The following is a 13283-nucleotide window of genomic DNA, read 5'->3' as shown; positions in this document are numbered from 1 at the left end:
AAAATTTAACGGTTGAATGGGTGACATTGTTTAGAGCTGGTTTCTTAGCGGGCTTAAAGGGACATTGCACTGCCCAAATACAAAATAAATTTAAAAAATACTGCTTAGTAGATATACCCTAAATCAAAATTTGCATGCATTTAATTATGCAATTTTTTTTATTGGGGGTTTATCTAAAAACAGCTTGCAAAACCTGCAGTTTTGTGTCTGCAGCCTTTCTATCCCCGCCCAGATTTTCTGTGACTGTCTAATCAGAGGCTTCCCAATGCAGACCAATGAGAAGTCTTTGCAAGGCAGGTGCGCTGGGCAATTGCTGACTATTGAGATTAACTTCACTGAACTAAACAAACCAGGAAGTAACATGACTGGTTATATGATTGACAGCTGTGGGGTGTAACCAGGTTAATTTACAAAAGTGTAAATTTCTATTGAAATCTGCACTTTTTGCAAAATTCAAAATAATAGGTCACACTCTTCACACATAAAGCTTCTCAGCAAGCTAAAGTGTGTTATGGGTCTGGAGTGTCCCTTTAAGTAAATATATATGTATATTATATAATATTAAAATATTTTACCAGGAAGGATACATTTAGATTTCCATTGTTTTCAAGTATTATATGTGGGAGGGGTCATCAAATCTGCCCTTGGTATTTTTGCAGCCTTATAACACCCATGGTCCCTCTAACACTATCTAGAAATCAGACCATTGGATAAAACATTAAAAAGCACTTAAAGTTTGTCAAGCATGCAGAGACTGGAGTGTCTGCCAAAGGTAAGTGCAAATACAACAATAACCTATAGAACATCCCGTTCATTGTTTCATTGATAAAAGACTATAAAGCCCTTAAGAAATACATTTTGCAAAAAAAAAAGAAATCTAAAATTGTGATATATGAGAATATCGCCTAAATGAAAACCTCAAAGAAGAAACTCCTAATGAAACCCCAAATATCAGTTCTGTGCAAAAATGACATCTGTTGTCAGCGTGTATCACCCCTCAATCCCTTGTAGAGCCCCATTCTCTTTCTCTCCTTACCGGCTCAGAGTGTGCACATGACCACTTACCAGATGAAACAGGCCAATCAAATGCTTCTATATGAGAAGCATTTTATTAGACCATGAGAGGTATTTCAGAGAGAGACATGGAATCCAACATGGAAAGCTTGAACCAGGCACCGGATTCTAGGTACGTTTATTGCCTATTTTGTAGGATATTTAAATAAAAATTGGAAGCGGACATATATATTATGTCACTACAGTGCTTTGTAAATTAAAAAAAAAAAGGGAAAAAGTGTTATAGTGGCCCTTTAAAGATATGGACTTTTGGCCTATTGGGTTGTGAAATAATGTGCATTACTGTTTTTTCTCTTTCTGTTATAGTTACTTTAACTCTGTTATTGTATTTGTTTTACAGCGATCTTAATGAGAACGGTCTAAATATAGATATCGACATGATGTCTTGTTGTAGAAAAAAGTTTTAACGCAGCTTAAATGGGTTTGGCATCTGTCAGTTTACTGATCAATACAAAACATTGACGATTATATTCAAACAAAAGGCAGTGTTTCGTCTGCTAAATCTGTGCTGTTTGGTCGAGCAGTGCAGTTTTCATACGTGGAGATGTACAATATCAAGTGTACTGTGTCTGTAGATCCACATAACACATTGCCTTCTTAAAACAAGCTGACATTGTGTGTGAAAAACCAAACTAGTGATTAAATGAAGTCTTAAGGATGATGTACTAGAATTCATTTACTGAGCCAATTATATATGCAAAGCTAGGTAAAATAAATGATAGCTCAGACTGCATTGAATAACTGCTTTATCATATTCTAGTGTCTACGTAGTGCGTGCATGGAAATTCTGAACAATAACTACATGCATGGAAATACGTAGACGGCAAAGAACACAGGTCTTAAACAAGGAGTGCTCGATTTCACTCTTCAAGAGACAGCCAACCGAGTAAGGTGTATGAGATCAGTATCAGGCTAGCTTGGCATCATGTGAGTGTCTGTCCACTTTGTAGATAGAAAGCTTTTCAGAAGCATTGGAGCAGGAGTTGTACATGATTTGCTCTCCATCTGTTATGGAATGTCATCTCCCATGATGCTTTGCCAGCTTGTGACTGCTCATTCACCAGGGGAGATGCCGTCCACAACATCTGGAGTGTCGAAGGTTTCCTACCCCTGTCCAGGGCAATAGATATAACATATGGTGGTCTCTTGAGAGAGAAAGAGATGTATTCAACTCAAATGTTTGCATCTGTGTGCTTCCATCTTTTTTTTCCTCTCTTGGCATGCCAGATGCAACATCACCTTTGTATACTTGTACATGTACACGACTAAAGAACGAGGGTCTGCAGGAGATATTGTGAGACTTTGGAAAAATCTATTAATAGACACATGAGCCAATGGTTCGGATTATATGAAAAAAAGGTAATGGTCCAGTAGATGGCAAAATAGCTGCTTTATTGGAGCAAATACACAGCAACGCTTTAACCCGACCGTGTGTTTGTCAATATTGAGCATGGTTGGAGCAGATATATTTGCTGGTTAGAGCAGAGGTAACATTCCTGCTGTAGAACTGAGAAATGCAGGTCTGAATTGTGGTCAGACCACTTTAACAGTAAGCACCCTTGTCCTGAAGATATATATCCTTCTACCATAGAGTGTAAGCTTATTGGTGTAGAGCCTTTCTCTAATATTAAAGCACTGTGTAGTATGTTGCTGCTATATAAATACTAATAAGAAGATGTATTTTTTTCCTCCAGACATTTCTCACACAGGCTGATAAGAAATGACAAGGCAGTCATAAAAAATCAATACTACCCGAATTCTGCTTTTTTAACATTCCCCAGCTTTCTTTTATGTTCATCTTTTGATAGTGTTGGAATTTCAATGCAATATTTAATGAGGATTTTTTTTTTAAAGACTTCTTTGGCAAGAGCTATAGGACTATTGAAGTATGCATCATCTACAGCCTGCAAGGTGTATATACACCTAAAACCTAACATATAACTAACCTTATATATATATTATGTTAGTGTATTGTTAAGGTAGTGTAAGTGTAGTGTGGGTGTTAATGTGTGCAGAAGTGTGTAGGGGGAGTGTAGACGTTAAAGGACCACTTCACTGCCCAAAACAAAATCACTGTTTAAAAGATATAACCCCAATAAAAAAAAAAACCAATGCATTCATTTAATTATAATTTTTTTTTGAGGGGTATATCTACAAACAGCTTTCAAAAATTCCAGATCTACTGTCTGCAGCCTTTGCAAGCCCTCCCCTTCTAACCCCACCCACACTTTTTGTGGCTGTCCAATCACAGACTTCCCAGTGCTGCTCAATGAGAAGTCTTTGCAAGACAGATGCTCTGGGCAATTGCTGCCGCTATAGTTTAGCTCCACTGACCTAACCAAGCCAGGAAGTAAAAGGAGGTTTTCTGATTCACAGTCAGGGGGTGTAGCAAGGTTAATTTAGAAAAGTGGCAATTTCTGTTGAAATCTACACTTTTTGTAAAATGAAAAAAAAAGAGAACACACTCCACACAGAAAGCACATCCGCAAGCTAAAGTGCTTTAGAGATATGAGTGTCCCTTTAAGCGGAGGACATAAATGAAAGATTGGCATTGTGACATACATCTCCCAGTTGACCTTACATCACTGTGCTGCAGTTAATTTAGATCGGGGTTGCCCAACAGGTAGCAACATCTGGGGATCTACCTGTTGGGCAGCCCTGTTTTAGATGTTATTACAATTGTGGCATGTGCTTCTTGACTGATATTACCATCCATGCATTATGGGATTCTAAAACATGACCTGCTTGTCAAAATATATTAAAAAACACAATACATATATATTCTGTATATTTTATAGAAATATATATATACCTATGACTGGCAAAGCACCATGGGATAACAGAAAATGTATACTGAAAGCTTTCTTTTGCCCCACAGCCTTGTAATGCGTGGTGATGATATTTTAAACCTCAACAGTTCAATGCCAAAACATATTGTGAATCTGTTTTCAATGTGAAAAAAAATATAAATTGCAGAAATATTACAAAGATAATTTCTCAGCCAAACAAAAAACTCACAGCAGTTTGTCAATAAATATGCATCACAAATGGTGAACGCTTAACACAACACCGAGAACAACAGATGGACACTGATATAGCATGACACCAGGAAGAAATTGGCAATAGTGATGTCCCGAACAGTTTGCCAGGAACCGTTCGCTGGAGAACAAAGCGTGTTCGCGGTCGCGAACACGCGCAATGTTCGGTCCGCCCCCTATTCGTCATCATTGAGTAAACTTTGACCCTGTACCTCACAGTCAGCAGACACATTCCAGCCAATCAGCAGCAGACCCTCCCTCCCAGACCCTCCCACCATGATGAATAGAGGGTGGACCGAGCATCCTGGCGAACTGTTCGGGACATCACTAATTGGCAATCATTTTCTGCTTCAGTAAACTTTATTTAAATCACACCAAGAAGAGCAGACTTTAAAGGGAACTTGTCTCTTCCTTTGATTTTCAATATTTTGTTTACTTATCCCCTATATTTATCAAAAATATTTTTGTGAGGCCTAAATAATACAAATTTATAAAGAAATCTCCACAATCTCCTCATCAAACCTTGAAGTGGGAGCCTCCATCTTTGCTCCTTTTTAATCGTTGTTATAAAGGTTGAATTTTTCTTCCATTACATAGCTAGTGAAAGAAGAAATACTGAAACAATGTTTCTATTCTCCTTCTCATTTACATGGTGTGCCCTGGCTGTGCCTTGACTGAATTGGATTTTGATGTCACATGCTAAATATTTTTTATTTGTTTCAAAACAAAATGTAGCTTCAAGTGAAAAAAAGGTTAACACATGTTTTAGGTGATTTTCAATGTTTTATTCTGTTGTGTAATTTCAAGGGCAATGGCTGTCCGTCTTAAATGATTTTTTATTTATTGATTCTTTAAAAATGTCCAATTGCTGAGCTTTGTCTTACATGAGTCTGTTTCCCATTTCATAATATTTAATTTGCTTTCTTCAGGAATAAATACTGATATGTCACGCCTGAGACTTTCTACTTCATATCCTGGATTCGTGTTAACCGAGTATTTAAACGAGTGCTACAGGGATATTCTATATTAAAATGTCATTTTATTATAAGATTCACCAATATGCTCCAGTGTTGTATGATTTTTGTTCATTGAGTTTGGCTGTCAATCACTGTGTTCCTTGTGTTAAAATAAACCGCAGCAGCCCGCAGTTAGGAGTGAGAATAAATTAATCTCAACTTATAAATATGCAAAAGCCAAGTGATGATAATAGATATGACCTTAAAAAAGGTAACAACGGTTACTGTCAGATTTCTTTGTTTTGATTGCTTTTTCACTTGTCGCAATTCTTTTTTTTTTTTTTTATTATAGTGTTGCAAATACTTAGTGGATAAGCCACTCCTCTGCTACTGTTAGAGGCTCTGTGTGAATAAAGTGTATTTCTACAGGTACTTTTGTCTCACTATCTATGCATTCAGTTGGGAGATGTTCCAAATAACAGGGAGTTATGTAATTTGACATAGGTCTAGCTGCAGAATGGTTCTTTTTAAAGGAGCACTCCAAACCCATAGAGCATTTCAGCTTTCTGAATTGCTATATGGCTGTGGATTATGCCTTTAAAATCCCCATTTATAAAAGTGCTAATTTCATTGTAAAATTAGCACTTTTATATTTCAAAATAGAACCCCTCCCCCCCAGCTGTCAATCAAACAACTGGGGAGATTCACTTCCTACTTCCTTTAGCATTACTGAGCTAAAGAAAGTAGCAGGCACGTTCTAATAGAGCATTCCTGCCTTACAATATTGGCTACAAGAGGTGGGGGTGAACGCCAGGTGGGGAAGCACTCTCTTCCTGCAGGTCACATCTAGTAGCGTCTAACCTGTCTATTCTCCGCTTTACATATCTTAGTTCCCTCTCTCCTCCTGTGTCTGCCGACCTTGTAGTGTGTTGATTCACGATTAGAGGATCTTTTGACAGGAAGTGCTCTTAGTGAGAGTACTTCTTGTCAGTCTGGGTAGAGGAAACTGAAGATCCACTCCCCCCGGATCGGCACACTACAAGGTCAGCAGGCACAGAAGGGGAGGGAAACCGAGACACATAGAGGTGTTAGGTCTGTGACACATGAAGTGGAGAGGAGGCAGGATAGACGCTGCAAGAACTGACCGCAAGGATGGTAGTACTTCCCCTCCTGTCAGTCACCCAAGGAACTACCCCCCCGGGCAGTTCCTAAAGGGGGATTGAGACACAGGGAGGGGAGAAAGGGCTGAGACATGCAGGTGAGAGGGGGCTGGGCATTGACACATGGAATGGAGGGGATAACTTTGAAACATGAAGAAGGTGGAGGGACTGAAACACATGGAGAGGAGGGGAGGAGGGATAAGACACGTGGAGGGTAGAGGAGGGAATATTACACATGGAGAGGATGGGAGAAGGAACTTTGACACATGAAGAGGAGGGGAAGGAGGGGACTGAGACACATGGAGGCGAGAGGGGGGACTGAGACACATGGAGGCGAGAGGGGGGACTGAGACACATGGTGACAATGTGGGGAGGAGAGACTGTCAGGATTCGAACCTGGGAACTTGGCAACTCTGGTGCTTTGGCTTACCTCTGAGCCATCTCTCCGCTTCTCTGTTTCCTGTATCTAGCCCTGTCTAGTATTTAATACTAGAAGCTGGATATTCGTTGGAACTACTCCTGTCACTCATGTTACACCTGAGCCTGATGTCTCGTTAGCCAGGTATATAACACTGCCTCTCCCAGAAGGCAGTGTCAGTTCCTTGACTCTGGTGATCATTCTGCTGTTTCCTGTTCTCCAGTTTATTATTGACCTCTGGCTTGTTACTCCGATTATCCTGACTTCTGGCTTCCTTTGACCCTTGGCTTCCACGACTATTCTCCTGGTTTATTGTTCCTGTACCGCGATTTGGATTTACCCTGCACAGCCCCCGTGCACCGACTCACAGGTCAGGTCAATTCTTGCCTGACCACCTTGGCCTGTGTTTTCTTGCAAGGGTGAGCATACTTCTCTGCCTGCCGGACTCCCAACCCAGGTAAGCCCTGACAGAGACATGCTAAAATAGAATAGAAACAGAGACTTCTCTATGTGAATGCTCTGATTGGACAATTCTTTGTGAAGTGACTGAAAGTCACTTCCTGTGAAAAAGACGAGGCCTTACAAAGGCTGTTAGAACTGCATATTTTGCAAGCTGTTTTAGACCCCAATGAATACATACGTAAAAATGTACATGCATGTTTTACTTCTCTTCTAACGTTTTTAATGCAGGAGTTCGTATTTCCATATTAGCGGCATCATTCCACTCGTGTTTGGATGGATACATTTTATACGGGATAGTTTGATAATGAAGATGAATTGATACTCCCAGTCAATGAATTCCATCCATTTAGAGATGAAATTGATATATATTGTTTGGATAGGGAATTTGTGACACCATTTGAAGGTTTATAGAGTGATATTCTAATCAACTTCCATATGAACTGTACTTGATTGTTTGTGAATTTATTGTTAGGATTATTTTCTTTTTTATTGATTTAATATTCTAAATGAGTTTCTCTGTGTGAAAATCTCTACCTATTCAAATGCAATGTGATATTTCATTAATTCACATTTGTATCAGTGTTCATACATAATGGAAGCCTGGTTCTCAATTAATAGGATCGGGGGAAAATAAAGTGGAAAATAGCAATGCAATCTGTTTTGACAGACTTTATCTCCTTTAATAGACTAAAGGCCCTAAATGTGTAAAATAACAAAGAAATATGTAAAAAATAAAAAGTAAAAAATAATCCGCACCTTTTGATAAATCAGTAGGATTCGTTGTATAGGGAGAGGTATTAGCAGCAGAAAGAGGGAAGTGCTCATGCCATTGTACAGAACACTGGTGAGACCTCACTTAGAGTATTGTACGCAGTACTGGAGACCGTATCTTCAGAAGGATATTGATACCTTAGAGAGAGTTAAAAGAAGGGCTACTAAACTGGTTCATGGATTGCAGGATAAAACTTACCAGGAAAGGTTAAAGGATCTTAACATGTATAGCTTGGAGGAAAGACGAGACATGGGGGGTATGATAGAAACATTTAAATACATAAAGGGAATCAACACAGTAAAGGAGGAGACTATATTTAAAACAAGAAAAACTACCACAACAAGAGGACAGAGTCTTAAATTAGAGGGACAAAGGTTTAAAAATAATACCAGGAAGTATTACTTTACTGAGAGGGTAGTGGATGCATGGAATAGCCTTCCAGCTGAAGTGGTAGAGGTTAACACAGTGAAGGAGTTTAAGCATGCGTGGGATAGGCATAAGGCTATCCTAACTATAAGATAAGGCCAGGGACTAATGAAAGTGTAAAATGTTTTAATATACATTAAATTGGGCAGACTAGATGGGTCTCATGGTTCTTATCTACCACCACATTCTATGTTTCAAGGATTCTTCTTGTGCCTTACAAAATGTAATGGCACAAGTTGAGCTAAATCCAGCTTGTAATCTGAGCAGGGACACACACCGAAGTGCAGGCTACTTGAGCTGTTATCCATTCTCAGTACTCTCTTGCACCTTGTTTTTTTTTTAAATCTCCCTATGTAGGATTCTCCTGCCTCGAAAAGTGGCTGAGCTTTCACAGCCAATCCTAGTCCCTACAATGTAGTTTTTGGGATCACTGTAGTAGAAATCCTAGGAACAAGACAGATGCGAAAATTCTGGGATCAAACCAGTATGAAATTACAGAGGGGACTTCAGAAAAATAAATACATTTGCATAAAGGTAAGAAAAAGGTACAATTATTCGATGTGGCATTGCCCATTACCTGATTCAATTGGAATATTTAAGGTGATTTTATGATCACATTAGCTTGCTGTTTAACAAAACCACGCATTACCTTAGTGTTAACGTGCATGAATACACTTTAAGACATTAAAATTAGGAGCGTAAAACTCTCTCTGTAAGACTCATTAAAAATATGTCTGAAAATGATCCTTGCTTTGTTCAAAATCACAGTAATAACAGGCATGTTGTATATTTATAATTTGGTAATTGTTGACCTGCATTGTATTTATTTGTTATTTCTAGGCCTGTCATGTATTTTGTTCTTGGTAATTCTAGATCTGTCATTTATTTGTTATTGCTAATCGTGGATTTTTGCTGTAATTATTACGGCATAAAATGTTTTAATATACAGTTAGTTAAGATATAGTGAATAGACCTTTGCATGAATGAATACATTCTTAGGGAATCCATTGAATGATGACAGCGTTACCCTTTTGTATTGGAGCAGAATGACGAGACACATCGACCTTTCTCACACACCTAGAAGTTACTATACGACATTTTGTCCAATCTGAGATTTCCAGCTGCTCAGAGGGCTTGAGAACTTGGCCTGACTTCACAAGGAGAGTCTAACCAGAGAGCCTTTTTTTTTACAGCTTTAAGGGAGCTAAAGGAGGGGGGGATATTAGACAGTTCTGCCATTGTACGCATTGCATTCGATACTGAAAGTCCATTGTCTTCCGCCTGTTTATCTCGCTTGCTGACCTGATGAATCCAGGCTTTTTATGTTATTCTCTGTGAGGTTTTATTAAGACAGCCTCGCTTTAACAGAATACAATGGGTTCTGTATCTGCATTTAGTGAAATAGACGTCAGTGTGAAGTATTTTTTCTTTAAATCTTTTTATTATTATTATTTAGCAGTAATACACTGTGAGTAGTATTGTTACACAATCGAGTAGTTTTTTTTCCAGTTACCCAAAAGAAATGCCATGTCAGACAGCGTGACAATAAACAATATAAACAGTGTGTTTAACCTCTAGACAAGGGATAGGCAACCTTCGGCACTCCAGATGTTGTGGACTACATCCCCCATAATGCTCTTACACACATAATGCTGTCAAAGCATCATGGGAGGTGTAGTCCAAAACATCTGCCCTGCCGAACGTTGCCTATGACTGCTCTAGACTGTAAACTAATTTGAGCAGGTTCCTCATCAACCTATTGTTCCTGTAGCTTTAGTAATTGTTTCATGTATTGTTACATTTCCTCCTTATCTTTTATATTTCCCTTATTTATAATATTGCAAAGCGCTACAGAATAAGTTGGCGCTATATAAATGCCAAACGTGATAACAATCAGGGATGGACTGGCAGCTTACAGGGCCCTCGGACAAGGACAATTTCTTGGCTACTACTACTCTTCTCCCCCTTTTTTGTGCGTCTCTCACACAGATACGTGTGCAGGGCCGTCTTTAATACTGATTGGACCATGGGCAAGAATTTACTTGGACCCCCTGGATCCTACCCTCTCACTCCCTAGCATGCAATCACGCTCTTCACCCCAACAGCAACACACACAAAAAACCCACACACCTTGTAGACCAATAAACTTTAATGTAAACATAAAGAACTGGTTCACAACGTGCAGTTTGTGAGTGTATTACAGATCACCTCATCAATACAATGCACAGGAATGTGCAGGTTGTGAGTACATCTCAGCCAATCCACTAATTTCCCATAGGAAGGTATTGGGAGGCTCAGTGGCGTACACACAACCCATGGGGCCCCGGTGCGAAAACTGATCCGTGGCCCCCCCCCCCGCGCTTACTCTGCGCGGGCTTGGGCTGCAACACATGGCGGCGGGCACCTGGTCGCAGGGCTGCGACCCGTGCGACCGCGGTATGTACGCCAGTGCATGCATAAACACATACACTTAAAGGACCACTACAGACACCCAGATCAAATCAGCTCAATGAAGTGGTCTGGGTGCCAGGTCTCTCTAGTTTTAACCCTGCAGCTGAAAACATAGCAGTTTCAGAGAAACTGCTATGTTTCACTGAGGGTTAATCCAGCCCCTAGTGGCTGTCTCATTGACAGCCGCTAGAGGATTTTCTGCGATTCTCACTGTGAAAATCACAGTGAGAAGACGCTGAACATCCATAGGAAAGCATTGAGTAATGCTTTCCTATGGGCGGTTTGAATGCGCGGGTGGCTCTTGCCACGCATGTGCATTCGTAGCTGAGAGGCGGATCGGGACCGAGAGATCCCCAGCGCCAAGGGAGTCCGGCACTGGAGAAAGGTAAGTGCTTAAGAGACACACACACACACTCTCATGAACAGACGCACACATTTACTGACAGACACACACTCAGTGACAGACGCACACAAACATACTCAGTAACAGACACACACACTAACACTAACACACTCTAAAACTAACACACTCACTAACACAATCACTCACACTAACACACTCACTAACACACACTCACTAACACACACTCACTAACACACACTCACTCACTCACAGTAACACACACACTCTAACACTAACACACACACTCTAACACTAACACACTCACTAACACACACTCACACTAACACACACAAACACACACACTAACACACACACACACACTAACACACAAAGACACTCTATCACACACACTAACACACACTGACACACACACTAACACACTCACCAACACACTCACACTAACACACACACTCACACTAACACACACACAAACACTAACACACACACTCACTAACAAACACACTAACACACTAACACACTCACTAACACACTCACTAACACACTAACACACTCACTAACACACTAACACACTCACTAACACACTAACACACTCACTAACACTAACACACTTACGAACACTAACACACTCACACGTTTTTTTTTTTTTTTATTTAATTCCCCCAGCCTCCTTACCTGTGGGAGAGCTGAGGGGATTCCCTGGGGTCCAGTGGTGTTGCTAGCCCTGCTGTCACCCGGCTGGCGGGCGCGCGAGGGAGCACTGTCCTCTGAGTGCTCCCTCTTCAGCTCCCTTGCGCGCCGCGTACTGATGCCGGAGCCGGAAGATGACGCCATCTTCCGGCTCCGGTTTCAGTGCGGTGCGTGAGGGAGCTGAAGAGGGAGCACTCAGGGGACAGTGCTCCCTCGCGCGCCCGCCAGCCGGGTGACAGCAGGGCCAGCCTCGGGGGGCCCTGAGGTGGCCGGCTCCTGGGCCCCCCAGCAGAAGAGGCTGGCCCTGTGGGTACATACCTGGGTCGCAGGGCGGCCAGGCCCCCTGGTGGGCCGGGCCCGGTCGCGGCCGCGACCCCGGTATGTACGCCACTGGGGAGGCTATTGCACATGTGTGGCAAAACTCTAAGCTTTGCCACATTAATCAGCATCTCCTCATAGAAATGCATTGAATCAATGCATTTCTATGAGGAGTGTTAAACGTGAATGCCAGTGTTGCACATTGTGTAACACTGGACTAGGAAGCACCTCTAGTGGCCATCTGATGAGTGGCCTCTAGAGGTAATCCTATGCAGTAATGTAACCACTGCGTCTTCTCTGTGTGTTTATGTTAAAAAGCCTGCAGAGACAAGCTGTAGACACCAGAACTACTATGTTACGCTGTAGTGGTTCTGGTTACAATAGTGTCCCTTGAATATTCCTGTGTAGATAAAGTAAACAGTAGAATTTATTAGCAGGGATCAGTATTTATAAATCTACATGGCTCACTTCTTACGTAAAAAATACAAATGTCACTTGGAAGAAAATCCTTAAAATGATGGTGCTTAATGAAAAAAAAACCAGCACAAAAGTATGAAATAAAATGCTGTATCATTATTCTACACATGAAAAAAAAAGAAAAAACTAAGCACATTCCTAGCCTGATAGCCTGTAGGGAGGAGGAGCAAGTCAGTCATGCTGCTCGCATAGTGAAGGATTGGATGGATGAGGATCGCTGGGGCATGCCAAAATAAATAGATAACAGCAGAATATATCTATTATCTATTTATTTAACAAATTGTTGTGGCCAGCGGGGCTCAAGAGGCTGCTGCCTTGGGCCCCCCGGGAGCAAGTGGGCCCGGGGCAACTGCCCCTTTTGCCCTGCGTTAAAGACGGCCCTGTACGTGTGCGCTGCCCAACACCCAGAATGGCTGTGTGAGAACCATACAGTCATGACTCTCACACCCGCAGGGCCCCCAAACAGGGCCAGATTTGCTTTTAAGGAGTTAATCAAACTAAAAGCAAGGTTTTAACAAAAAAACACTATTTTTGGATGGAGTAACAATAGGGAATTCATTGTTTGCCTTGTTTTACCTATTCTACAGGCTGCAGAATATGTTAATGCTATATAAGTAATTATAATAATTGTGTGTGTATGTGTAAGGAGGCTGTATGCAATATTGCAATGGTGGGGATGC

The sequence above is a fragment of the Pelobates fuscus genome, chromosome 12 (genome assembly GCF_036172605.1).
Source record: "Pelobates fuscus isolate aPelFus1 chromosome 12, aPelFus1.pri, whole genome shotgun sequence".
In the NCBI taxonomy this organism is placed as follows: Eukaryota; Metazoa; Chordata; class Amphibia; order Anura; family Pelobatidae; genus Pelobates; species Pelobates fuscus.
The sequence above is the reverse complement of the archived record's forward strand: the minus strand, read 5'-3'. Positions refer to the sequence as shown.